Source organism: Thamnophis sirtalis, unplaced genomic scaffold (assembly GCF_051295495.1).
Source record: "Thamnophis sirtalis isolate CommonGarterSnake01/CBP01778 unplaced genomic scaffold, rThaSir2_p1.2 scaffold_13, whole genome shotgun sequence".
Taxonomy (NCBI): domain Eukaryota; kingdom Metazoa; phylum Chordata; class Lepidosauria; order Squamata; family Natricidae; genus Thamnophis; species Thamnophis sirtalis.
In genome coordinates this window covers 17,062,720-17,089,519 of record NW_028261393.1, presented here as the reverse complement: position 1 = coordinate 17,089,519, position 26,800 = coordinate 17,062,720, and the positions used below count along the sequence as shown (strand labels likewise).

The following is a 26,800-nucleotide window of genomic DNA, read 5'->3' as shown; positions in this document are numbered from 1 at the left end:
TAGATTTTTAAAGCATCCCCCCCCCTCCTTGCTGGTTGAATCAGCATGGGAAAAATGGTTTAAAATCCAAAACAAATAGCTTCCGACGATCAACACGCTGAGCTGTGAGCCGCGCAATCGTCAGAACCTTTTTCTAAAGCTTGTTAAAGCATTTTTTCCCCTGCTGGTTCGCCCAAACTGGCAGGGAAAAAACTGCTTTAGAAAGCAGGGGAAAAGCTTCCGACGACCCCGCGGCTCACAGATGAGTAGCATGATCCTCGGAATCTTTTTTTTTTCTTATTACCGGTTCGCAGAACCAAGGACAATTGTCCCTATTGGTTTGGCTGAACCAGGCCGAACCGGGAGGATTTCACCCTGTTGGGGTCACGTTATCCATGCCAACCCCTGGCTCTGGCTCTATCAACTACACCTCGCCATCATGCCCAGTTCTGACTGCACAGTTGTCAACCCAAATCATTGTCTGCTGACGGCTAGTTTGCGGAATTATTTTTGATGGTTGGGGCCTTGATAACAATGAATTATGGGAGTCCACTGTCTCCAGTGCTGACCTTCACAGCAGCCCCAAAGGAAATTGGAGGGGGGTGGAGGAAGAAAGGAGAGAGCCTCACAAAAAAAAAAGAGGCTGGAAATAGCCAAACCCCCAAGCTCCTTATCTCTCCACCACTCAGTGGGGCAGAGGCAGTTGTGATCTGATGTTCCCCCAAATAGATCTGGCTGCAAAATCTATGACAAGTAGTCAATTATGATGATGCGATAGCTTTACTGATTAGCCTATAGGCCATATCAAAGCACAAGGTTCAAACACTTATTGCCAATAAAATCTTACACCAGTGATGGTGAACTTTTTTGGCATCAAGTGCCAAAAAGGGAGCACTTTGTATGCACACACCCTCATCTGGGCCGTGACCAGGAGGAGTTGCCCAGGGGGCATGCACACGCTAGAAAATATACTTCCGGTTTCTGGCACATACATGACCGATGGCCAGGAAGTCTTCTGGTTACGGCCGCACATGAGCCTGTGCTGATCAGCTGGCTGGCGGAGGCCAGAAAACGGAAGATCAGCTCTCTTGGTTTCTGGAGCTGCCGCGCGCACAAAGGCCAGCTGATCGGCTCGTGGACATGCATGCCAGAAACCCAGAAGAGGAATTGGAGATGCCACACGTGCCAGGTGATATGGCTCCGCGTGCCATGGGTTCGCCATCATAGTCTTATATCAACGATTTAAAGTAAGAGTAGGTAAAATACAATGGTTATAGGATAAAATACAATATAATTTAATACATAAATATATAAAATAGAATAAAGTGACATGAAATTATATTTTGGTGCCACCCTTACAATCTACCCCAATGCAGATCTCAGCTGAACCCTTTTGCTTAAGGACTGTGCTGTGTTCAATGTTATTTCCTGGTTCTGGCTGCACTTAAAGTAAGTGGTTTTGATATGGGGATCCCAATGGGTCCTTTGTTTGGTATACGGACCAAGGTGCCTGTCTCCTACCCTCTTATACAAGCAACAGTGACATAGGATGTGAGTGAGGTCTTCTGGTAGTCCTTGATTTACAATCATAATTGAGCAAGTAGTCCTCGGGTAACAATAGCTTGCTTAGTGCCCGTTAGAAGTTACGACGGCTCTGGGAAAAAGTGACCGTTTTCACATTAAGTAATCACTGCGGCATCCCCAGGCTCACATGATCTTAATACAGAGGCTTGGCAACTGGCTCATATTTATGACATTTGCAGCGTCCTGGGGTGATGTGATCCCCTTCTGTGACCTCCTTTGACAAGCAAAAGTCAATGTGGGAGCCAGATCCACTTAACAACCGTGTTACTAACTTAACAACTGCAGTGATTCACTTAACAACTGGGGAAAGAAAGGTTGTAAAAATGGGGCAAAAATCCGCTTAACAAACCTTTTGCTTAGGGACAGAAATTTTGGGCTCAACTAAGTTGAGGAATATCTGCAATGACAGTTATAAAGCCGTAAAGAAAGTCACCCTGTGACTGAACCTGGTTTTATGGCCTCACTTGCACAGTCGTTAAGTAAACGCTGTGTTTGTTATGTGAATTCCTTGTTCACTATGGACCATCTTTTGCAGAAACTGGAAGTAAACGCCAGTTTACGGCAAAAATAGCAATAGCAATAGCAGTTAGACTTATATACCGCTTCATAGGGCTTTCAGCCCTCTCTAAGCGGTTTACAGAGTCAGCATATTGCCCCCAACAACAATCCGGGTCCTCAATTTACCCACCTCAGAAGGATGGAAGGCTGAGTCAACCCTGAGCCGGTGAGATTTGAACCGCTGAACTGCTGATCTAGCAGTCAGCTGAAGTAGCCTGCAGTGCTGCATTTAACCACCGCGCTACCTCGGCTCAAAACATTGTGAATCACATTTGTGTGGCTGCTGCACACACTGCAAGCAGCCCTCAATGCCGGCAAGTTGCAGTCCTGGGGGCAAGATGTTAAAAGTTCAAAACGTAAGTAGCTTTTGGGAGGTCCGTCATAGCTTTGAACGGTCACTAAATGATTGGCTGTAAGTCAGAAGCTGCTTTTTTCCTCCTGCTTTTTCCCAAGTTCCTCCTTTCTTTTTTGCCTTTTGATTCTATTCTTTTAGTATTTCAAAAGTTTGTTTTGTTTGTTTTTGTTCCATTTACAGGTGTAAAAACACATACAGGTAGTCCTCACTGACTGACTGAAACTGGGGCTGGCAACTTCATTGCTAAGCAACGCAATTGCAAAGTGGAAACTCATGCGGACGTTGCCCAATTTACAACAAAGATTTGTCAGTTCTGGCTGTGGTTATTAAGTGAATCAAGTCATTAAGTGCAATGGGCTCTATTAAGGGGACATTTTGCTTCTCAGCCCACAGAGTTTCTGTCTGAAATTCTCTGGGTAGCCCAAGCTCAGAGAGTAAGCCAAAGACAGAAAAGAGGATGACAAAGAACAGGGAGAGGAAGAGAAGGAGATGATTCGCTTCTCGCCCAAGAAACTTCATCAGCTTCGGACTGAACTGAAGAAGTCAGAGTCAAAACCAAAGAAGCTTCTAGGGTGAGAAACGAAACGTCTTCAAGGAAAAACAAAGAAAGTCAAGTGGCCTTTGGAAAAAACACCTTTGAGACAACCATGACTGGGATGACAGAGAATCTCCATAGACATCTTGATTAAGGCTCCTTGATTTAATCTGCGGAACATATGGTACTTCTTTATAAACTTGCCTTCCCTTGGGGACCTGTATACTGCAAAAAGAGGGCTGTGAAAATATCTACAGACTCCTCGCATCCTGGACATAAATTGTTTCAACTCCTCAACTCAAAAGGACACTATAGGGCACTGCCCACCAGAACAACTAGACAGAAGGACAAGTTTTCCCCCGAATGCCATCCCTCTGCTTAACACCTAATTCCTACAACACTGTCAAATAATTTACTAAGAATATTACTATTCTTCTTCTCTTCCTTCCTAGTTTCTATCTCTTCCCACTTATGACTATAACCATGTTGCTTTTATCTTTCAAATTATATTGTTTTTATTTATTTCCTAATACAATTTGCTAGCTTATTAGTAACCTTGACTATCACTAAGTGTTGCATCTTTTTATTTTTGGTGAATGTATTTTATTTTCCTTGTGTACACTGAGAGCCTGGGCACCAAAGACAAATTCCTTGTGTGCCCAATCACACTTGGCCGATAAAGAATTCTATTCTATTCTATTCTATTCTATTCTATTCTATTCTATTCGAAACTGTGGCTGAGACCAGGGATGAAATTCAAATGTTGTTACTACCAGTTCTGTGGGTGTGGTTTGGTGGGTGTGGCAGGGGAAGGATACTGCAAAATCCCCATTCCCTCCCCACTCCTGGGGCCAGACAGAGGTGGTATTTGCTGGTTCTCCAAACTACTCAAAATTTCTGCTACCTGTTCTCCAGAACCTGTCAGAACCTGCTGAATTTCAACCCTGGCCAAGAGTGAATATAGCTTTAGAAATGTGAAATTGGAGGTGGAAGTGGGGGAGGAATTGGTACTCTCCCTATTCCATCCCACCGAAAAAGAATCTCCTGTCTACCCAGCAGCAGTTGATGAAAATCACGAATTTCCCAGCCCAGCAAGCCAAGTGGAAACAGTGTCTCCCCACCCATTTTTTGTTTTCAATACATGTTTTCTGGATTCAGATCTTGTGGAAACTACCCTGGCTCAAATTCAATCAAATGATCGAAAACTAACACTTTGGGGGATCCTCTGCATGTTGATTTCACTTTCATATTTCAGCTTGCATTGTTTCCAACCACAGGATAACTGTGGCATCGTATTGCTCACCCAATTCACTGTGAAATTTTGCAGGACCTGCTACATCACTTTCTTTTACAGAGGGGAGCCCAACCAGAAGACATCCATCTAGGCAGCTTAGTACAGTTAGTCCTTGATTTACAACAGTTCATTTAGTGGCCACTGGAAGTTACAACAGCACTGAAAAAAGGGAATGATGACTGTTTTTCCACGTTTATGACCCTTATGGCATCCCCATGACCATGTGATCAAAATCCAGATAGAATAGAACAGAATAACCTTGGAGGTCTTCTAGTCCAACCCACTCCTCAGGAAGGAAATTCTACACCATTTCAGACAATTGGTTGTCCAATCTCTTCCTAAAAACCTCCAGTGTTGGAGCATTCACAACTTTTGGATCTGTTCCACTGATTAATTGTTTTAACTGTCGGGAAATTTGCTGACAGATGCTTGTCAACTGAGTCATATTTATGATGGCTGCAGTGTCCTGGCTTCATGTGATCACTGTTTTGTGATCTATTGACAAGAAAAATCAATGGGCAAGCTGGATCCACTTTACCACTGTGTTGCTAACTTAACAGCTGCAGAGATTCATTTAACAACTGTAGCATGAAAAGTCATACAATAAAGCAAGGTTCACTTCACAATTATCTCGCTTATCAACAGAAATTGAGGACTACCTGAACAACTCTTTTTTTTAACTACATTGCCTGGGGAGAAAATCTTATGAAAGTTACTGTCTATAGAACCTGCTGGGCATTCCTCTCAAGCATTTGCCGAACTCCTGCTAAGTGAAGGTTTTATTTGATCAAATTTGAGAATATGATTTATCTCTTGGCAGCCAGGAAGGAGAAGCATGAAAATCTGAAGGACAATTACTCTATACGAATTGTTAAGGTGGGGAAAAGGCACCCTCAAAATTCTTTTCACCAACTTCTACATAAGAAGAAAACATGCGTGCATGCGAAGGGGGGCACACTGCATTGTGGGTGTGAACACACACACACCCACGCTGTTAGCTCACGAGGACGAAAGGCAGATGCCACCAATTGCTACAAAAATTATCTGATAAACACCATATTGGCCAACCTATGGGCAAGTTCACACATCAGCTGTAAACTGGATTGCCTGATTTTAGCTTAGCATCTTCTATATCCATGATGGCAAACCTATGGCACGTGAAGTGCTGAGAGCATGCGAGCCGTCGGCCAAGCCCAGCTCCACCGCGCATGCATGCGTGCCTCCCGTTGACCAACTGGCTTTGGGGCCTCTGCCGCACATGCAGGAGAGGTGCGTGCACGTGTGGGGGGCAGGGTCGTGTGTGCATGCGCAGGGGTGTGCACATGAATGGGGGAGGGTGGAGCATGGGGGAGTGCAGCCTCCCCTGCACCCGTTTTTGGTTTCTGGAGGCTTTGATGGAGGCCTAAGCCCAAAATGAGGCCAGGGGTGTCGTGTACATGCACGGGGGCGGGGAAGTGTGAGTATGTGTGTGTACATGCGAAGGGGGGCACATTGCATTGTGCATGTGGACACGGACACACACACACACACACACACAGTCAGCATACGAGGACAAAAAAAGTTAGCCATCAATGTTCTGTATGAACTTGGTCACTGTAATTTATTCAACAAACCGTGTTAAGGTCCAATTGCACAACTAGTTATGGATCTCTTCTTCTTTTGCTTTGACTCAAGCAATCTCACCCTTCCCTGCAGCCTCAAACTGCAACAATGATATTTCTCAGAAGAAGAGAGGAAGGTGGCAGATAGGATGTGGGGCTACAGAACTTAATGTGATTGTGCAACGGGATACCCCCCAAAACCCCATCCCCAAAACCCAATACTCTAAAATGCTTCTCCCTCTTGATGTGGTGAGATGCTTTAGGTGATTATTATAACCACAGCTGGGGTTGCATGACCCATGCTAAACCGATCACTTCTACGGACCTGAACTAAATCATTAACTTATCAATAGCAATAGCAATAGCAGATTTTTATATACCGCTTCATAGGGCTTTCAGCCCTCTCTAAGCGGTTTACAGAGTCAGCATATTGCCCCCAACAACAATCCGGGTCCTCATTTTACCCACCTCGGAAGGATGGAAGGCTGAGTCAACCCTGAGCCGGTGAGATTTGAACCGCTGAACTGCTGATCTAGCAGTCAGCTGAAGTGGCCTGCAGTACTGCACTCTACCCACTGCGCCACCTCGGCTCTTAGTATTTGGGTTGTTCCCTTTATCTAATTAATCTAAGGTCAGCTAGTTTGCGGTATAGGATATTATGCAAACATTTTTTTTATTTATTCAATTGATTTGCTTTCCATCTCGCCAGAAAACTGAGATCCTGAATTCAGACACTACACCTAAAAGGTGGAAAACTGAAATCTTCCAGATGTTGCGTGCAAGTTCTAGAATTCCATATTATTGGTCATGCTGGTTGGCACCGCTGGGAATTGTAATTCATCAGGTCCTTGAGACTCAAGGCTCTCCTATCCATGAATTAACTGCAACTCGATATAGCAGGGTTTATTTCAAAATGAAATATGCATAAAAGAGTCGCCACGAGGACTGTGGCCGATTTTAATCATGATTTGTTGCCTAAGCCAGAAGAGACCGGGGTTTTGGACACTGCATTAAATCATAAAACATGCGTTCCAAACCACCAAGGCTCTGCCTGCAGATCATGCAACTCTCAAAGTAAACAACTATATTATAACTTTGTGATGTGCAACCCTAGCCAATTACAACGGTCTGTTCGGAGCCTGATAAAAGATTCAGGAGATGGTTTTGAAATCAGACTCGTGTACATTTTTCAGTTATCTGAGAAAAAGCCCGGTTTACAGTATAGCTTTTAGGAAAAGACCACACTAATAAATATAGCAAGCTCTAGATTTAGATTTAGATTTTAGATTTTTAGATTTTATTAACATTTGTAGGCCGCCCTTTTCCCTGAGGGGACTCAGGGCGGCTCACATAAAATCAGGGAGGGGGAACACAAACAATGACATAGACACATATAATAAAAGTAATAAGCAACATACATTCATCATTCGGGAGGGGCGGCTATCCTTGTCCCCAGGCCTGACGGGCTAGCCAGTTCTTAAGGGCTGTGCGGAAGGCCTGGACGGTAGAGAGGGTACGAATCTCCACGGGGAGCTCGTTCCAAAGGGTCTATTTGTATTCATACATCCAGTTTGGTCTAGTGGTTAAGGCACCAGGTAAGAAAGAGGGTGACTCTGAGTTCAAGTCCCACCTTAGCTATGAAAGCCGGCTGGGTGACGTTGGGCCAGTCACACTCTCTCAGCCCAAGCTACCTCACAGGGTTGTTGTTGTGGTGGGGAAAATAGGAGGAGGAAGGTGTGTTGGATATGTTCACTGCCTTGAGTTACTTGTAAAAATAATAAAGGCAAGACTGAAGGAAGGAAGGAAGGAAGGAAATGAATGAGACTCTAAAGAGAAAGAAATCCAGTTGCCAAGTTTTAGCCACTCTTCTCATCAAACAAGTGACCATGGGCGACATGCCAAAAGCTAAACAGCCTATCAATACTTAAAGCCATTATCATTAAAGGTAAAGGTTCCCCTCACACATATGTGCTAGTCGTTCCTGACTCTAGGGGGCAGTGTACATCTCCTTTTCAAAGCCGAAGAGCCAGTACTGTCCAAAGACGTCTCCATGGTCATGTGGCCGGCATGACTAAACACCGAAGGCACACAGAACGCTGTTACCTTCCCACTAAAGGTGGTTCCTATTTTTCTACTTGCATTTTTTACGTGCTTTCGAACTGCTAGGTTGCCAGAAACTGGGACAAGTAACGGGAGCTCACTCCATTAAGTTGCGTTAGGGATTCAAACTGCAAAACTGCCGACCTTTCTGATCGACCAGCTCAGCGTCTTAGCCACCGCATCCCCTTTATCATTACTAATTATTTTTTAAAAACCATGAAAACCATAGAAAAAGATTTTAAATAGGCAGAAAGCACAAAGAAATAACAGAAGAAGAGATGTTAATAATTTTTTAATTTACTTTTTATTTATGTCCTTTATTTGCTACTCCTGTGATTTATACTTAGTGCTTCAAAACTAAGTACAAATCATATCATTGGCTTTGAAAAAAATCTAAACTCACAAAGCCTGATCTTCCTAGCCTGAATCTCAGCTCAGCTTGAGATGCAAGAAGGTGTCTGAAATGGTTTCCTGCCAGAGTAGGGGGGGGTTGGACTAGAAGACCTCCAAGGCCCCTTCCAACTCTGTTCCTCTGTTAATTGGAAAGACGGTATATTGATGGAAAACTCACCAGAGGAGATCCAGATACAGGCTGAGTCAACTGATCCAGAACTTGAGTCAGGCAAGGCCAGCCTCACGTTTCAATTTATGAAGTATAGGACCAAAGGCTGCTGGTATCCTCTTGAAAAGAATAAGGCAAATTCAGCAAATCAGTCAAGCTGGTACAGTAGTCAGGGATGACTGCTTGACCAGCTCTTGGTAGTGAATAACGTTCCACTTCCTTTCCTAAAAACTCCGCCAAATCTGCTCTGTTGAATTACCTATCGAACTGGAGATCAGTATTTCTCAACTTCAGAAACTTTTAAGTGGTGTGGACTTCAACTTCCAAAACTCCCCAGCCCAGCAACGGAAGTTCTCACCCCTTAAGACCTGCCGAGGTTGAGAACCGCTGCCGTAGACTGACTAGTTTTCATTTCTCCCCAAATACGTGTGGTTTGTTTTCTCTGGGTTCCTTTGGGGGAGCATTTCTCATGCCTACATTTTTTTCCCATGCACTTGTGCAGCAGGAAATCTTAAGTCTGCGACCTGCTTCTGCGTTACTTCAGTTAAGGATTTATGGCTGCAGCAAATATCTTGCACTGATAGCAGAAGCTGGCCGCATGTGTCATTGGCAGCACAGAACAGGGCCTGCCTTTGCAAGACGACTTCCTGTCCACCAACCAGATGCTTTCCTAAAAGACAAAAGATGCCTAGGAAGAGACTAGCAATATATCAAGATGGAGCTAAATGATAGTTTCCCTCCCATGGGTTCATCAGATTGGTCACTAATAGTTGGGTCCTGCTTTTGGGTCCCTGGAGATTATTTCTGTCTCGGTACAAACTAGATGGACTTTGCTTCCTTTTAGCAGTGACAAAGTATTATAGCATCACATACGCTGGTAATAGCAGAGGTTCACAGCAGCCAAGCTGCAAACAGTGGTTTGCGGGAAACTATTTTCTCAAAGTTTGATGGCCACAGCTGTCCTTTTGAACAGGCTCCCTGCTTCACAGAGTAAAGCTTCACAAAAAAAAAATTTTTTTAAAGAAAAAAAAGTTACCAGGTGTGAAAGATTCAATCAATTTTTTAAAATGGATTTTTAAAATGATGAATTGCAAACTCTGTTCAGTCTGTCTGCTTGCACGGTTCAGGTTTCTCACGGTTTCTAACTGGAGAGGCAAGACAATCTTCCTTATTCACGCCAGGAAAGCTACATGGGCTCAATGAAGCACACCAGAGTCAAGGAGACCCTCTCTATCTTTGCCAATCCTAGAGGCTGCAATAGTTGTCAGTCGGGCATAACTTGGTTTGATGTCTGTTTACCAAATCCTGACTCACAGGTAGTACCAGGGCCATCTTAACAGCATTATGGGCCCTGGGCAAAGTAGTGTACTGGGGCCCCTATGACAACTACACTGTTTCCCTGAAAATAAGACCTCCCTAGATAATAAGCCCAATCGGGCTTTTGAGTACACGCCCTCCACCAAAAATAAGCCCTCCCTGAAAATATTGCAACACAGCAGCAGCCATGAGGTGACCACGCTTGCTGCCTCCTGCGCCTCAAAAATAATAAGACCTCGGGAGTGGTAGAGGGGGAGGGGAAATAGGGTAGAGGGGAATGATGGAGGGAAGATGGAAAGTTGGAGGGGGGTGAAAGAAAGGGTGTATGGAGGGTCGAAGAGGTACATTGGGTCTTTACTTTTGGGAGTTTTGTTGTCAAGAGGAATGGCTGTGTTTATTGTTTAATGTTATATGACCCCGGTTATGCACAGTATATATGTGGCTGTACGAAAATGAAAATGGAAAATAAAAAAAACACATTTACATGAAAAATAATAAGACCTCCCTGAAAATAAGGCCAAGCGCTTATTTTGGGAGTCAAAAGAAAATAAGACCCTGTCTTATTTTCGGGGAAACACAGAACTCACAGGAATAAAAATGTAACTGGTCGATAAAATTAAACATATATTTATTTTATTGGTACTTCCAACAAAATCAGTGTTGAAACTTTTAAAAACATGCTGCGCAGCAACAACGAATCAACATGATAAACAGTTGAACGATACACAAGGCTTGAAAAACACAATAATACTCAGTAAGCCATAGAGTTGCTGTATTTATATGATACAAGGTGCATTGAAGGGTTAACATACACAGCTAAGTGTGGGGCCCCTATGCTCATGGGGCCCACTGGGCAAGTGCCCATCAGGCCCATGCATTAAGACAGCCCTGGATAGCATGTCCTAAATACCAAATAGCTGCCAAGGAGTAAGTGGAAGGAGGTACTTATGCTGTGGTCCTGCCAATTGGGAGACTTTGGGCCGGTCACTCTCTCTCTCTCAGCCCAACCCACCTCACAAGGTTGTTGTTGTTGTTGTTGTTGTTGTTGTTGTTGTGGGGAACATGGGAGGGAAAAGGAGCACTAGGTATGTTTGCTGCCTTGAGTTATTTATAAAATAATAAAAGCAGGATGAAAGTAATCTAAGGAAACCAAACAAAACATCAACGCAGCACAACAGTGCTTCTGATTCCAGCCCAAGGTAAGTGGGTTTAGGATGATTCATACTCAATATCCCTACTTCACTAAGAATTCTTTGTAGTTGAACAGAAAAACACAAGAGCAAATTCCCAGGGCGGATGAGCTGAATTTAGTGGTATCAGATTTTAAACTGTTGCATTTTGCCCCAGGTTTCTGGATGACAGTTTATTGTTGGGTCCTTGGAGATGAAGAGCTTAAAAGCGTTGGCATAAATACAGCACATTGGATGTTTGATATCTGTTGCTCCTGGGTAGCATCTTCACAAAACAGATTTTTTTTAACTCTCTCTCTCTCTCGAAGCCATTTGCATGTACGGATGCTTTTAAGGCAAGTTAAGAAATGGAAAAGTGCCATACTATATTTCATTCAAAGTAGACTTTATAGATCTATTGGGGAAGGGAGATGAGATCTTGTACATCATATAAAAAGAGGGTAAAGCTAGCAGGCAGGAGCCTGTCAGTGGGGAACACGGTCTTCTTAAGATTAACAAGGCAGGCGTAAGCTTGCTACGGAATGGCCTCTAAGCCCCTCCAGCAGCCAAAGTTCCTGGCACGAAGACCACAACCTACTCAGAGATGGCAGATGGTCTCTAAGAGGGCCAGCTAAGCAGATGAAGCTGGGATTCAGCAGGTCTTGCCAAGAGTTGAGAATCAGAGCTAAGAGACAATCAGTGGACCTCCACCCCAGAAAAGTCAGAGGGAATTCTGGAATTGGAAAAGCTCAAAATTGCAGATGCAGTGGTAATAATTTGTATCATCATCGCAGTCTTTTAATGACCCCATAATTCCTTGCAGGGTGGAGTCTGGGCAGCTAAATGGAGCTCATTGTTTACTGGCTGGATGCCCTTCCTGTCGCCAATGCGGAGATATATTCAGCAGATATACCATGTTTTTCGGAGTATACGACACATCTTTTCCCCCCAGAAGAGGGTGAAAATCTAAGTGCATCTTATACACTGAATACAGCATTTTTGGCCTCACGAAACCCTGCCCCCTTCACAAAAATGGACATGCAGAGGATTTTGGGAAGCCTGCAAAGTGTTCCTGGAGAGGGCAAAAATGAGTGGAAAAAGGGCCATTTTTTGCTCGTCCCCCCTCCCCCATTCCCAAGAACACTTTGTAGGCTTCCCAAACCCACTGCATGCTCCGTTTTTCACAATAAATGAGGCATGCAGAGGATTTGGGAGGTCTGCACAGTGCAAAAACTTTTTTTAATTTACCTCTTCAAAATCTTAGTGTGTCTTATACTCTGAAAAATACGGTAATCTCAATGTGCCAGAGAGAGAAATATCTGCCTCTGCCTAGGATTGAACTCACAGCTCCACCTCTAGGCCAGCGCACAACTCATGAGGGTAACTTGTATGCTGTTGTAAAACATGTGAGAATGGCCTTGGGAAACAGGAGCAAGGCTGTAGCCAGGGGAACCATCGGACAAGAGGTTGCTTAGTCCACAGAAGAAATAGGGATGTGATAAATGTCTCACAAGAGACCATCTCTAGTTTCATGGGGTAGCAAGGCATGCAAGAGAAATTTATTTTCTCAGACTTGCAAAATTCTGTTAATGTAACTTCATGATAAAGTTGAATTAATTCACCTGGGTGAGCTTCCTGCCTGGGCTATCTCACATGGTTGACTTTGATCTTGCACGTCTGAAGGTCCTTTTCTCTCCCATCATCTTTGCAGCTCAAGACACTTAGGAGGGTCCCTTCCGAGATGTTTGCCAAGCCCACATTTCTTTTGTGGGGGAAGCAGCCTCTTGTCCAACCCCTTCGCCGGACTTTGGCTCCTCCCCTTTTCCCAAGGTCATTCCCACCTACAGCATCATGACACACGCCCAACTCTCAATGAATTTGGCTGACAACAATCAAGCAAATAATAAATAAATAAATAAAAGATAAAAGGGACAGATGGCAAGCATGATGAAGTGTGGGATCTCCGTTTCCCTTGTAGATTGTTCAACAAACTAACCAGTGGAACAACTAGCCTCCAGAAGTTGTAAATGCTCCAAGTTTTTAAGAAGAGGTTGGACCACCATTTGTCTGAAATGGCATAGTTTCCTGCCTGAGCAGGGAGTTGGACTAAAAGACCTCCAAGATCCCTTTTAATTTTTCCAATTTTCTATTATTCTGGATGACCTCAGCCAATCTCCTAGGTAAAGGTAAAGGTTCCCCTTGCACATGTGCTAGTCATTCCCGACTCTAAGGGGCGGTGCTCATCCGTGTTTCAAAGCCGAAGAGCCAGTGCTGTCCGAAGATGTCTGCGTGGTCATGTGGATGGCATGACTAAACACCAAAGATGCATGGAACGCTGTTGCCTTCCCACCAAAGGTGGTCCCTATTTTTCTACTTGCATTTTTTTATGTGCTTTTGAGCTGCTAGGTTGGCAGAAGCTGGGACAAGTAATGGGAGCTCACCCCATTACGTGGATTTGAACCGCCAAACTGCTGACTTTTCGATCAACAAGCTCAGCGTCTTAACCACTGAGCCACTATGTCCCTCTCCTAGACAGCCCCCCCAAATGCAGAAATTTTTCAAATGTTGGGCTCTGGCTAAAAATCAGCTGTCACGTCAACTTTTCTCTCTTAATGTTAAACTGTTGAGCACCCAAAATCAAGAAGTTCTGCATTTTCCGCCTTCATCCCCACCCTTGCTGTGTTAGCTCTTGTTCCGTGTGACTGGCTGGTAAGAGGTAGTGAAAACCAAATGGTGGTAATTTGGGCCTACACTTCTGGAGCGGGAAATGGAGTGCGACTGTTGCAGACTGAAGGTTACTGACTGTTGTTGGCATCAGAATGGGATGCTAGAGGCCCCCATGTCAAAAAATAAAGTGTGAGGCTAGGAGAGAAATTACATTCAGTATAATTTCTCTTCCAATTTTTAATAGTAACAAATGGTAAATAGAATTGCTCAATAGACCAATATTAAATCACATTTAAAAAATTACAATGGCAATCTTGGGCCACCTGTTGTGTGTTTCTCAACACTGAACTGATACTAAACCTGTAGTCCTCAACTTACAACCCCAACGGAAACCCACATTTCAATTGTTAAGCAACAGAAGTGCATATAGTCAAGCTATGGTTTTCCCACTTGCAATGTTGGACCATAAGAAAGGCTGAGCACCAAAGAATGGAGGCCTTTGAACTCTGGTGCTGGAGAAGACTCCTGCAAGTCCCTTGGACTGCAAGGCAATCCAACCAGTCAGTCCTAGAGGAGATCAACCCTGAATGCCTTTTAGAAGGCCAGATCCCGAAGATGAAACTCAAATATTTTGGCCACTTGATGAGAAAGGAGGACTCAGTGGAGAAGAGAATGAGGTGGCTGGATGGAGTCACTGAAGGTGTGAGCTTAAATTGACTCCAGAGGATGGTAGAGTACAGGAAGGCCTGGAGGAACATTGTCCATGGGTTCACGATAGGTCAGACACAACTTCACAACCAACAACAACAAAGCAAGACAGCTTTCAAGTGAGTTTTGCTCTGTTTTACGACCTTTTTGCCACAGTTGTTAAATGAATCACTGCTGTTGCTAAGTGAATTGCACAGTCCTTAAGTGAATGTGGCTTCCCCTGTTCACTTTGCTTGTCAGAAGCCATCTGGGGACGTTTCCCATGGTGATCCTATGATCATAAGATAGTGAAACTGTCAGAAATACCTGCCAGTTGCCAAGCAGCCTAATTTTGATCGTTTGATGGTAACTATGTTACAAGTATCCTAAATGTGAAAACCAGTCATTAAGTCACTTTTTCCAGTGACTTAACTTCCGCTGTAACGGAATAGTCACTAAACGAAACAGTGTAAGTCAAGGACTACCTTTATTATGCAAAGGATGGTGGAAAAATTAGAACAGTACCTAAAAAACATTTAGAACAATTAATCAGTGGAATGGCTTGCCTCCAGAAGTTGTAAATGCTCCAACACTGGAAGTTTTTAAGGAGAGATTGAACATTTGTCTGAAATGGTGTATGGTTTCCTGCCTGAGCAGGGGGTTGGACTAGAAGACCTTCAAGGTCCCCTCCAACTTTGTTACTCTACATTGGTAAGAGATGAATACACATCCTCTTAAAGTATTCCATAATAAAGGAGTCTCCGCTCCTAATTCCAGCACCTGCAAAACATTGATCTGTCCTTCTCCAAGTGTGAAAACGCACAATTTCTTATGAAGTCCTATTTGCATCAAATCCTAGAACTTGCACTGCACGGAGAGAGGTACATTTGCATAGTGTCCCTGAAAAACGGAAGGTCTTAAGAGCAGGCGAGGGTCTGAGTAAGGCACAAGCAGGGAGGAAGTGTGCAGGAGAATGAAGGGTGTTTGTTGAAGGGAAACAGGATGGAGACAGGAAGCCACCAGATTCCGGTCCATTTCATTGCAACTACAAGGGGGAAGCAGAGCAAGAGGGAGGGCAAGGTAGGGGGAGGACAGGGATGGGGTTGAAAACAACCCAGCATTCTCAGAGGGAATATACAGCAGCTGGTAGCTGAAGTCAGCTTGATGACCAAACGAAATCGGAAGAGAGAGTGGCCTTCTGGGAAATCTCATTTCAACATCTCTCCAATTGGGAGGATCTGTGGTCCAAAACAGGCCACATGCTGGTGGGAGACCAAAATGCCTTTCACACTTCTAAGGTTATGCCCAGATATGGCCAATTCATAAGTAAAACAAAATTGTGCTAGCTATGTATTGTGAAATCAGGGCTGGTCCAAAGCGGAATAATAACAAAACCTCATCTCTATATTATTAGCATCTCAAGACAAACTTCTGAGAACTAGAAGAGGAGAGAGGGAGGGGGGAGGGAGGGAAGGAGAGAGATTGTTAGTTAATTAGTTAGTCAGTCAGTCAGTTCCTGGCAGAAATTACAAAATATGAAAAATATATAAGAGAAAAGGAAGTGTGGCTAGCTGAAGCAGCTGGAGATTGTATATTGAGCCATCCAAACACAATTGTTGGTCTTCTCTTATCAACATAAAATCCAGGACACCGGAATTCTTCAATGAGTTTTTCTCAAAATTTCTCTTTGCTTCATTCACTTATTAACCTAGGAACTAGTGGAGAAATTTTTTTCTCCATTCACATTTGGTCATCTCCTGCCTCTGTTCATATAATGGCAACAGTCAGAACAGGATATGTGTCAATCACCTTGTCAAACAATAGGCTTATGCAAGCAAGAAGGGGAACATCTGTGATGTGCAATCACTTCCAAAACCTCATAGTTTTGTTTGCAGTGTTTGTTCTTGATGTAGGCATGCTGTGTGATTCCAGCCATTATCATTGGTAAGCCATGGTTTGTGGCTTACAATAATCAGGAAGCCATCATTAAATGACCCATGGTTTGGTATGACCAGTAATCCCAGTACGCAAGCTTACATGGCCTTTGATTATCTTTATTGTCACATTTTGAGGTTGCCTACCATGCTAGTAATGATGCAATAATGTCTCCTCCAACAATGGAAACCTGCCCTTGAAAAGTAATCCTCTAGTTTTTTGGGGGGAGTTCAGAATTTCACCAGTAACATTTGGCTAAACATATTTATACATCAGAATATTCAAGGGAGGAGACACACTAAGTGTTCTCCCTTTCAAAAGAAGAAGATTCAGGACAAGTATTAGAGGAAGCCTCTTGCTTCAAGCCACGGAACGAATCAATGGATGAGGGCAGGCAGCCTTCAGATCCATCTCTAGAAATGTGGCTTTCTCTCAAGCTTTCCTGATCATGGACATGGGACTCAAATAGGCATCTAAGAGCAGATTATAGCATCTATCTTGAGCTAGCCTCATCCTTAGACTTTTCTCAACAATACAGTATCTACCCTTCTTCAAGTAGCACAGTGCTTTTGGCATCTTTAAGATGTGTGGACTTCAACTCCCAGACATTCCCCAGTCAGCAACCAGTTTGGAGTTGGAAGTCCAAACATCTTTAAAGTTCCCAAGTTTGAGGACGTAGGGTTAGCACAAAAAAGAGCCAGCATCAATTGCCAATTCTAGGTTCCATGTGTTTTGACTCACTACCATATCAAGTTCTTCTGGATCACAACAGCCAGCAGATAGAAAATCATCCAATGAGGCTCTGCAACATGACTTGTTGGACATGGTGGCTCAGTGGCTAAGATGTTGATCAGAAAAGTTGACATTTCAGCGGTTTGAATCCCTAGCGCTGCGTAATGGAGTGAGCTCCCATTATTTGTCCCAGCTTCTGCCAACCTAGCAGTTCGAAAGCATATCAAAATGCAAGTAGAAAAATAGGGATCAGCTTGGTGGGAAGATAACAGTGTTCCATTTAGTCATGCCGGCCACATGTCCACGGCCACATCTTCGGACAGTGCTGACTCTTCGGCTTTGAAACGGAGAGGAACACCACCCCCTAGAGTTGGGAACAACTAGCACATATGTGCGATGGGAACCTTTACCGTTACCTTTAACATGACTTGGAGTCAGCAGGTCTTCAGAACTCTGCTTGAGCTCCACTACTCTGGTTTGCCTGCCCCATATCCCATTCCCCCTTTTAGAACTCCCAATCAAAAATAAAGCAAAAATTAAGTTTTAAAATGGGAAAATATCAGGACACAAAAACAACCAATGAGGATTCAGATAGATCCAGTCCTCTCTATTGGACTAGCTAAGAGTAGGACTGAAACTGATCTGCAGGACAATCACCTCTCTTAAGGGAAAGGGGAAGAAACCAATTGAAAGTCACAAATAAAGTGAAAGTTGCAAATAAGCAAGACAAACCCTGTTGATAGATCTGGGGATTTTCAGGGCAGATTCTGAATGACTCCATTTTGGAGAATTGCTAATAAGGAATTCAGAAAATACACCTCCCTTCTTCCCCCCCTCCATAAAATGAAGTAGTAGAGATTTTCTCCACTTTCTTCTACCTTAGCAGAAGCTTGGAAACAAGCAGATTTCAGAACCAGAGGTGGAAGATGGAAAAATAGATGGAAACTAATCAAGGGGAGAACCAACCAAGAACTAAGGAGAAATTTCCCGACGGAACAATTAATCAGTGGAATGAGTTGACTCCAGACGTTGTGGGTGATCCAATACCGGAGGCTTTTTAAGAAGAGATTGGACAGCCACTTGTCTGAAATAGTATAGGGTTTCCTGCTTGAACAGGGGGTTGGACAATCTAGACGACTTCCAGGGTCCCTTCCAACTCTGTTATTCTGAGAGTATGAAGGAACTCAGGCAACAAAGGGTTAATGGAATTGGCAAAATGCTGGAGTGGAAATAGTGGTGGTGGGAGGCCAGTTAATACCCAGGGGGGATGAGTCATTGCCATGCCACCAACATTTCCCAAACAGGTAGATGGGGCTTACAAAAAATACTAAACTTTTAATGATAACCTATAATGGTTGGGTTCACCCATCCTACTGCGCCCGAGTCATATAAGTGGCCTTGTAGCTAAGTGTAAATGCAGCTTTCAAACAGCAGGTACTCTGCCCACGAAGTTTTCCGAGCAGAAGATGGATGACTGCCTATAGCTGGCACTGGATTTACTTCCCTGAGTGGGAGACTAGATTAGATGTCAATCAAAGCGAGGCCCCAAAGTCCAGTTGCATTTTGGAAAGCACCTTTGGGACAACCATGACCTGGATGACTGAGGACCTCCACAGACAATCAAAGCAAGGCACAACAAAATAATAAAATCTTATCTATGGAGATTACGATTTTCCCATCTCCTGAAGACTTTAAAAAGTGACTGGGAAACCGTTTATCCTGAATGCTTTAAATAGCTTTCCTGCATGTTGCAAAGGGTTGAACTACAAATAGACCTCAACTTATGACTATAAAACAATTGGTCAGAGTTACGACAGCCTCAGACAGAGTGCTTTATGGCCCATAAAGTACTTCTGGCCATTGTAAAATGTTGTAAAAACCCCTCTTCCACGGTCACATGGCCGTATTTTGGTGCTTGGCAACAATTTACATTTAAAACTAGTTGAAGCAACCCATGATCACATCTTAGTCATTTTGGGAGAATAAATTCAGACTTAGAACCACATGATTTTCTTAACAAGATTCAGGCTTACGATGGTGTCATTTGCTTAAAAAACTACCATCAAATTGCATCAGTCATATGGGTGCCTCGATTTACAGCCAAAATTCCAGTCCCAATTGTCATCAAAGATAGAGGACTACCCGTAAATCAATGTTTTTCAAGTTCAACAACTTTGGGATAGGTGGACTTCAACTCCCAGAATTTCCCCATGAATTATGACGCTTCCAAAGAATGGGAAAAAACGTTGGTCAATGCCTTAAACCTGAATTTCTAACAATCTGGCCCTAACCTGTTCATACATAGGTAAAGGTTCCCCTCACACATATGTGCTAGTCGTTCCTGACTCTAGGGGGCAATGCTCATCTCTGTTTCAAAGCCGAAGAGCTAGTCCTATCCAAAGACGTCTCCGTGGTCATGTGGCTGGCATGAATAAACACCGAAGGCGCAGGTAACGCTATTACCTTCCCACCAAAGATGGGTCCTATTTTTCTACTTGCATTTTTACATGCTTTCGAACTGCTAGGTTGGCAGAAGCTGGGACAAGTAACTGGAGCTCACTCCGTTACATAAGGCAATAGGGATCCGAACTGCCGACCTTTCTGATTGTTCATACATATCAACACAAAATTTATCCTAAATACAGGTTCTTTCATTCCAGAGCTCACAGAGCAACCGTGTCACAAAAGGAAAGCTTTGTTACTCCCCCATGTGCTGTATCGGTGACAAAGCCCTCTCTGCACACAGAAAAAGCTACCAAATAAGTAAATGTATCTTTTATGAATCTATTCAAGGTTCCAATTTTCCAGATCCCACTGAAAACTCTTAATAGACAGAGAGCAGCTATCTATCTCTATGCGGATGTGGGGAATGGGGACTGATTGCGGAGGCTGCTGCATATGCTACATTTTGTACTTGCTGACTACCCAAGTACACGATGAATGCACATCAAGGCATTTTTTGAACAGCACACATATGTTTCAATAGAGACATTTGCTGGGAGGGAGGGGGGGTTGCCAGTAATGAACATTCCCCAGGCAAATTAGTGCTTCAGCATACCCAGGACATTAATAAAAGCTGTTCTGCTTGGCCAGGGAGTCTGCAGGTGGGAATTGGCTTTTCACATCCAAAACACAATAACACAGTAGTTTCATTACATCAAGTTCTTCACTTAAGCCACCCAGATATTGCTATTTATACAGTTGGGAATCTAAAGATTTGATCTCGTCTCTCTCTCTCTCTCTCCCTCTCCCTCCCTCCCTCCCTCCCTCCCTCCCTGTCTCTCTCTCTTTATAAGATATGAGCCTGGTTTTAATTTGCTGATCCATAAGAAACATTTTAAGAAACTTTAAGGCTATAATGGACCAAAGTAGCAAATTTAATAAAGGTCAAACAGAGTGTCTGGTTCACACAACACTCCGGGTCAACAAGGCAGAATTCTGGGCTCCAGTAACTTATGGTGACCAAACAATTGAACCACAATTAGCTTGATGGGATGGCTTGGTTGGTACAATATGCAAAGGCATATAGCTGACTCCCAATGATGTGAAATGCAAAACTCAATCCCATTTTAGCTGAAATGGAACATGTACAATTCCAGCTATGAAGCTAAGTTCTTTTCAAATAGAATAGAATAGAATAGAATAGAATAGAATAGGAGTAGAGTAGAGTAGAATAGAATAGAATAGAATAGAATAGAATAGAATAGAATAGAATAGAATAGAATAGAATAGAATAGAATAGAATAGAATTCTTTCTTGGCCAAGTGTGTTTGGACACACAAGGAATTTGTCTTTGGTGCATTTGCTTTCAGAGTACATAAAAGAAAAGATACATTAGTCACGAATCATAAGGTGCAACACTTAATGATAGTCATAGAATACAAATAAGCAATCAAATCATACTAGGAAACTATCAATATAAATGGTAAGGATACAAGCAACAAAGTTACAGTCATACAGTCATAAGTGGGAGGTGATGAGTGATAGGAACGATGAGAAGATTAATAGTAATGCAGACAGTGAATAGTTTGACAGTGATGAGGGAATTATTTGTTTAGCAGAGTGATGGCATTCGGGAAAAATCTGTCCTTGTGTCTAGTTGTTCTGGTGTGCAGTGCCCTATAGTGTCGTTTTGAGGGCAGGAGTTGAAACAATTTATGTCCAGGATGCGAGGAGTCTGTAAATATTTCCACAGCCCACTTTTTGACTCGTGTAGTATACAGGTCCTGGATGGAAGGCAGGTTGGTAGTAATTGTTTTTTCTGCTCTCTAATCAAAAATCAGCTCTCTAATACACACACTACTAATGCACAAATTATTGTGGTTAAATCACAGCCTTGACATGGAAGTCAGTTCCCAGTGTTGTGAAGACATATATTTCTTGCTAAACCATGATGAATTTCAAGACTTAAATTGGAGTTTCCCAAACTTGCCAACTTTAATATGTGTGAACTTCAATTCCCAGAATTCCTCAGTCAGCATGGAAGAATATAGCTTGGTGAAAGGTAGAGAATATACATAGAGTTGCCAATTTATGAACTAGCCCCAATGACCTAGTGGTTTCTTTAAACTGATAACCAACTGCCTGATTTATTAGGGACCATCAAGTTGCTGTTAACTCTTCAAAACCACATAGATTTTCTCCAGAATAGAATAGAGTTGGAAGGGACCTTGGAGGTCTTCTAATCCAACCCCCCCTGCTTAGGCAGGAAATGCTACACCACTTCAGACAAATGGTTGTCCAACATCTTAAAAACTTCCCGTGTTGGAGCATTCGCAACTTCTGGAGGCAAGCTGTTCCACTGATTAATTGTTCTAACTCTCAGGAAATTTCTCCTTAGTTCTAAGTTGCTTCTCTTGATTAGTTTCCACCCATTGCTTCTTGTCCTGCCCTCATCATCCCGGCCTTTCAAGTCTCTAAATGATAATTTACTGAGTAATTTTGTGTCATAATTTCCTTTTTACAAAACTATAATGTAGATAAAGTTCCACTATAAAGCATCTTTAAACTTTATAAAAGGGACAATCACATTCTCACGAATTCCTCTTTCATGCTGTATTTCCTTTTGTTTGTATGATAATGCATGAGAATCAAAGATATCTTAGCCCACAAAACAAAACATTGAATTCTCAGATCCTTAGCTAATCAACCAAAGTTGGATGATTAATGTGCAGTTCTAGTTGTTAACTATTTCATCCCATACTGGCACAACAGCTGGTACTAGACAACACAGGATGACCTGCCAAGATCTTATCAGTGCAAATCTTAGTGATATCCACTTAGCTAGAGGAAAATGCATGGGCCGATTGACAAAATAATGTGAATTTCTTCCTCAAAATGCAGTGCCAGATGGGAAAACTTGTTAATTAGACTTCTAGAAGGTGTCCTCCCAGCCCATCTGGAAAGCACTTGACTAAAAAAGTTTGTAATTGGGACTTCCTGCTCAAAAAGCAGACATCCCCAGACTCAAATTTGATCCGTTATCTTTGCCCTAGCAATAATGACCCTGAATAAGGAAATGGATTAAAACTAGGAAGAAGTCAGATAATTTTTGTACCTGCTGGGACCAGAAGTAACTTTTAAGAGAGATCTCAGCCCTATAAGGTAGAGCAGGCTAAGCAAGCAATTTCCATAAAGGCCAGGGTCACTTGTAATGCAACAGCTGTAACAATCTTGCAAGCACAGGTAGCCTTCGACTTATGACTACAAATGACTCCAAAATTTCTGTTGTTTAGGGAGACATTTGTTAAGTGAGTTTGCCCCATTTAATGAACTTTCTTGTCCAAAGTGAATCACTGCAGTTAGTAACATGATTGTTAAGTGAATCTGGCATCCCCATTGACTTGGAAAGTTGAGAAAGCTATTCAAGTGACTTTGGGACCCAGCAATGGTCATAAAGTAAGAACCAGTTGCCACGCATCTGCATTTTGATCACGGGGATGGCAACAAAGTTTGTAAGTGTGGAAAATGGCCCTAAGTTCCCCCCCCCCTGTAATTGAAACTTTGAATGGTCACTAAATGAACTGTTGTAAATTGAGGGTTACCTGTATGCATGTGCTTCCCCCTCCCTCATCTTATCTTCATGTGAATTAGGGATGGATTTGCCCCAGGCGTTTTCTCAAATTACTTTCTTGGCTCAGGTTTAAGCCACTCTTATCTCACCATTGTTTTGGTAGCAAGTTGTCCTTCCAGGACTTTCTCACTGCCTCTAAAAAGAGAGTCTTGCCGTCACATGCAAGTAACTGGGAACAGGAGCAGAGTTCAAAGCCCTGAAAGTTTACTCCAGGCTACCTATACACAAGAATCTGAACTACAGGTAGTCCTTAACTTATAACAGTCCATTTTGCCGTCACATGCAAGTAACTGGGAACAGGAGCAGAGTTCAAAGCCCTGAAAGTTTACTCCAGGCTACCTATACACAAGAATCTGAACTACAGGTAGTCCTTAACTTATAACAGTCCATTTATTGACCGTTCAAAGTTACAACAACAGCACTGTAAAAATTGACAGCGTTTCACATGTCCATTGCAGTATTCCCATGAGCAAAATTCAGATGCTTGGCAATTGATTCATATTTATGACAGTTTTAGTGCCCTGGGGGCCAGGTGATCCCATTTTACGACCTCCTGACAAGCAAAGATTCACTTAACCACATTACTAACTTAACAATTGCTGTGACTCACTTAACACCTGTGGCAGGAAAGGTCGTAAAATGGGGCCAAATTCACTTAACAGCTGTCTTAACAGAAATTGTGAGCTCCACCGTGATCATAAGTTGAGGACTACCTGAGCTAACAGTCAAGCCAAATTGACCTTAGATAAAGGTCAACAGAGTTCATGGGGAGAGGCTGGACTTGGGTCTCCTGTGGGAACACAATGTTTCCAAACTGATGACAGATTTAACCCCGTGCTCCAGCTCAGCCTGCTCATTTCTTACACTTATGCAGCCCTATTCAGAAATGCTGGGAACCAAATCCTTCGGCATTCACAACATCTACCCTCCAACACTTTTTAGCTACAGTCCTTTCCTAAAAGCTGTTAAGTCTAAAATCAACATTTTTACAAAATGAAAAGAAAAGGGTGGAGGAACACTCCCTATGGGCTACATAAATGTTCTTTCTCAGGAAGGAGAATTAACTTCTGCTTAATGCTGGGGAGGAAACACCTCATTTTAGAATAGTCATAGTAACGGTCTTTCTCCGCCCTCCTGGTCCTCTCATCCCCACACAATGCAATCTTCAGCTTTGAAAAACAGGATTTCCGTCAGAAGCCGAGACCAATTCCCGGATCTCCGAGTGTTGGAAATTAAGAGAAAACTGTCCCATTTCTGGGGAGGGGGGGGGACTCCCAATTCTGAAAAGGAGACATTTAATAATATACTGCAATACAAATATTGCTAACATTAAAAAAATCTTTGCAGCTAATACTAATAAGGATGGAAGATTCAGAGCAGAAAATAATAAATCTTCTTTTAGAAGACTTTAAACATAAAAGCCGAAATATTTCCAGTTACAGTGAATAGACATAACTAAGTTACCAACAAGCTTATATATTGCAAAACCAGATAAGTGTAACACAGAAAAATATGGCTAAATTCAGGCATGGCTCTAAGCCAGAGGTCAGCAACCTTTAACACTGAGCCACAAAGGTCTTAACCAGAACCCCACTTCTTTCATTCTGGAGCAGACTGGAAATCTGGTTCCCCCACCAGAGTCTCCTAGTGTCTTTTTTCCTCTACCTGTCCACAGGGAACACATGTGGCTCCAGAGCCATGTATTGCCAACCCAGCTCTAAGCCATAATGGTTGGTGATGCTTACTGAATAACCGGTGTTTTTAACCCAGAGCACTAAGTCAAAAAGGATATTACGGCTAACTGAAGTTCAAAGTATAGTTTGTTAGTTGTGCTCATTATATTCCTCAATCAATTCAGCATGTTAAGCTTGGATCGCTTAAAACAAGTGTGCTTTGGGGGGGGGGGGAGATGCTGTAGTTAGGGTGCCTGGGATTTATTCCGTCGTGGGAACTCCGTACGGGGGATAAGAGGGAGGGAAGTCCACCTTGTCGTAAGGATGCAGGTAGTCATTTCCACAGGATACATTAAAAACCAAAAACAAAACCCAGGCGCAAACCCAGCAGCCGTTCGCGGCCGCAGCCGGCGGCGAACTTTCTGAAAGGTTACTCCTCCGATCTACAACACAGGGTGCGCGAAGCGGGGGGGGGGAGGCGGGGTTCGAGCCAGGAGCCTATCAATGGGGGCGAACGTGAGGCGCCCCCCCTCCCGCCGAGCGAATTCGACTGAGAAGCCCTTGCGATCCTGCTGCGGGAAGGAGCGGGCGCCAAAGGCAGGCGGGAAGGGGGAAGCCAAAGGGCAGGAGGAAACTCAGGGCGAGGGTGGGCGGAGACGAGCCACCTCATCCACCCTCCAAAAAAATGGGGAAGCGGGTCACAGGTGTCCTGGCGGTCGGTCGCGCGGCCAATTCAATCGCAGCCTTTCGTGGGTAGCGGTGGAGGACACCGCGCGAAAGGGATCAGCCTCCTCCGGATTAGGAAGGGGGTAGGGGGGGGAATCGAATAGAAGTAACGTTCCTTGCCCCCCGGATTGCAGACTGGGACGGAGAGGCATTTGGGAATGAAGCAGCGCCTGATACCCCCCGCCAAAGCCGCCCGTATCCCCTCTCCCCACCCCCACCACCCACCCCGAGAGTCCAGTTCTGTGCTGGCTGCGGACTGCGCGAAAGGGATTGAAGGAGAGAATTGGGAGAGAATCCGGAAGAGGGAGAGAAGCGAGGGTCCACTCGGCCGTGGCCGTCCAGCCCGCCTCCACTCTGCCTTGCGCAGTGTTGCCCTCCTCGGGAGCCCTGCCAGTCCGGCTGGGAATAAGGAAGTGCCTTCCGCATCTCTTCCCTTCCACCCCGCACCCCACCACTCGCTGCCGGCAGCCCCAGAGCGACTCCCGCGCATCCCCGTCCATTCCCAAACGCCTCCAGAGGCGCCTGTCCACCCACCATCCCGTGGGCGGCCAGACGCGCGCGTGGTCCCGAGCCCCCCGCTCGGTCCCCGCGGCCTTGGCTTTCCCGGCGCCTTCCGAAGCGATGGCCGAGCCCCTCCGGAAAAGCCATCTGAGACCACCCCCACCCCACCGCCCCCACCCCCGGTCCAGGCCGGCCTAAAAAAAACGCCCGCCGGCTCCGTTACACGTGCCCGGGTACCGTTTTCCTCAGCAGCCTCTCACCTGGTAGCGCTTCACGCCGGCTGGCTGGCTGACTGGCTGGTTGGCAGGCAGGCTCGCCTTCCCGACCGCAACGGCTCCGCCACAGCGTCGCTTCTTTCCCCCCCACGGCGCTGGAACGGCGCGTCCGCCTCTCCGAGCTGGGCGACCCTGCGTCTCCAGCCGAGGCCGGCCAAGCGAAGAAAGTGGGGCTGGCCCGGCTGAGGAGAGCGCTACTTGGGCGGGCATGCGCGCGCCGGAGTGTATAAATATATTCCCTGGCTGACCCTTCAGCTGCTCTACTGTAATAGCAATTGCACGCGCGCGCAGACGCGCAAACCCGCGCGCGCAGGCACCGAAAAAAACCCTCTCTTTCCCCACCTTCCTTCGCTCTGCCCTCCCCCTTTCGCTCTAAGCGGAGCCGCTGGTTGTGTGAGGCGGGGTCCGGGAGGGAGGGGGGGACCTAGGGCGCACGCCTGCGGTTGAAGGGCTCGACAGCATCTCCTCCTTCCAACC

At 44.3% G+C, this 26,800-nt stretch overlaps 1 protein-coding gene across 4 annotated transcripts in view; it reads right to left on the bottom strand.

Annotated features, from left to right (window-relative positions):
- Positions 1-26,580, bottom strand: part of FGR (FGR proto-oncogene, Src family tyrosine kinase) — a 62,714-nt gene extending 36,134 nt beyond the window's left edge. For 2 of the 4 annotated variants that reach the window (XR_015698379.1, XM_087728095.1), the window contains exon 1: positions 26,309-26,579. The gene's annotated coding sequence lies outside the window, so the exon portion shown is untranslated. Of the gene's footprint in view, positions 1-26,308 lie in introns of all 4 variants that reach the window. The other 2 variants (XM_087728097.1, XM_014065557.2) reach the window with 2 other exon arrangements.
- Positions 26,581-26,800: the final 220 nt, after the last annotated feature.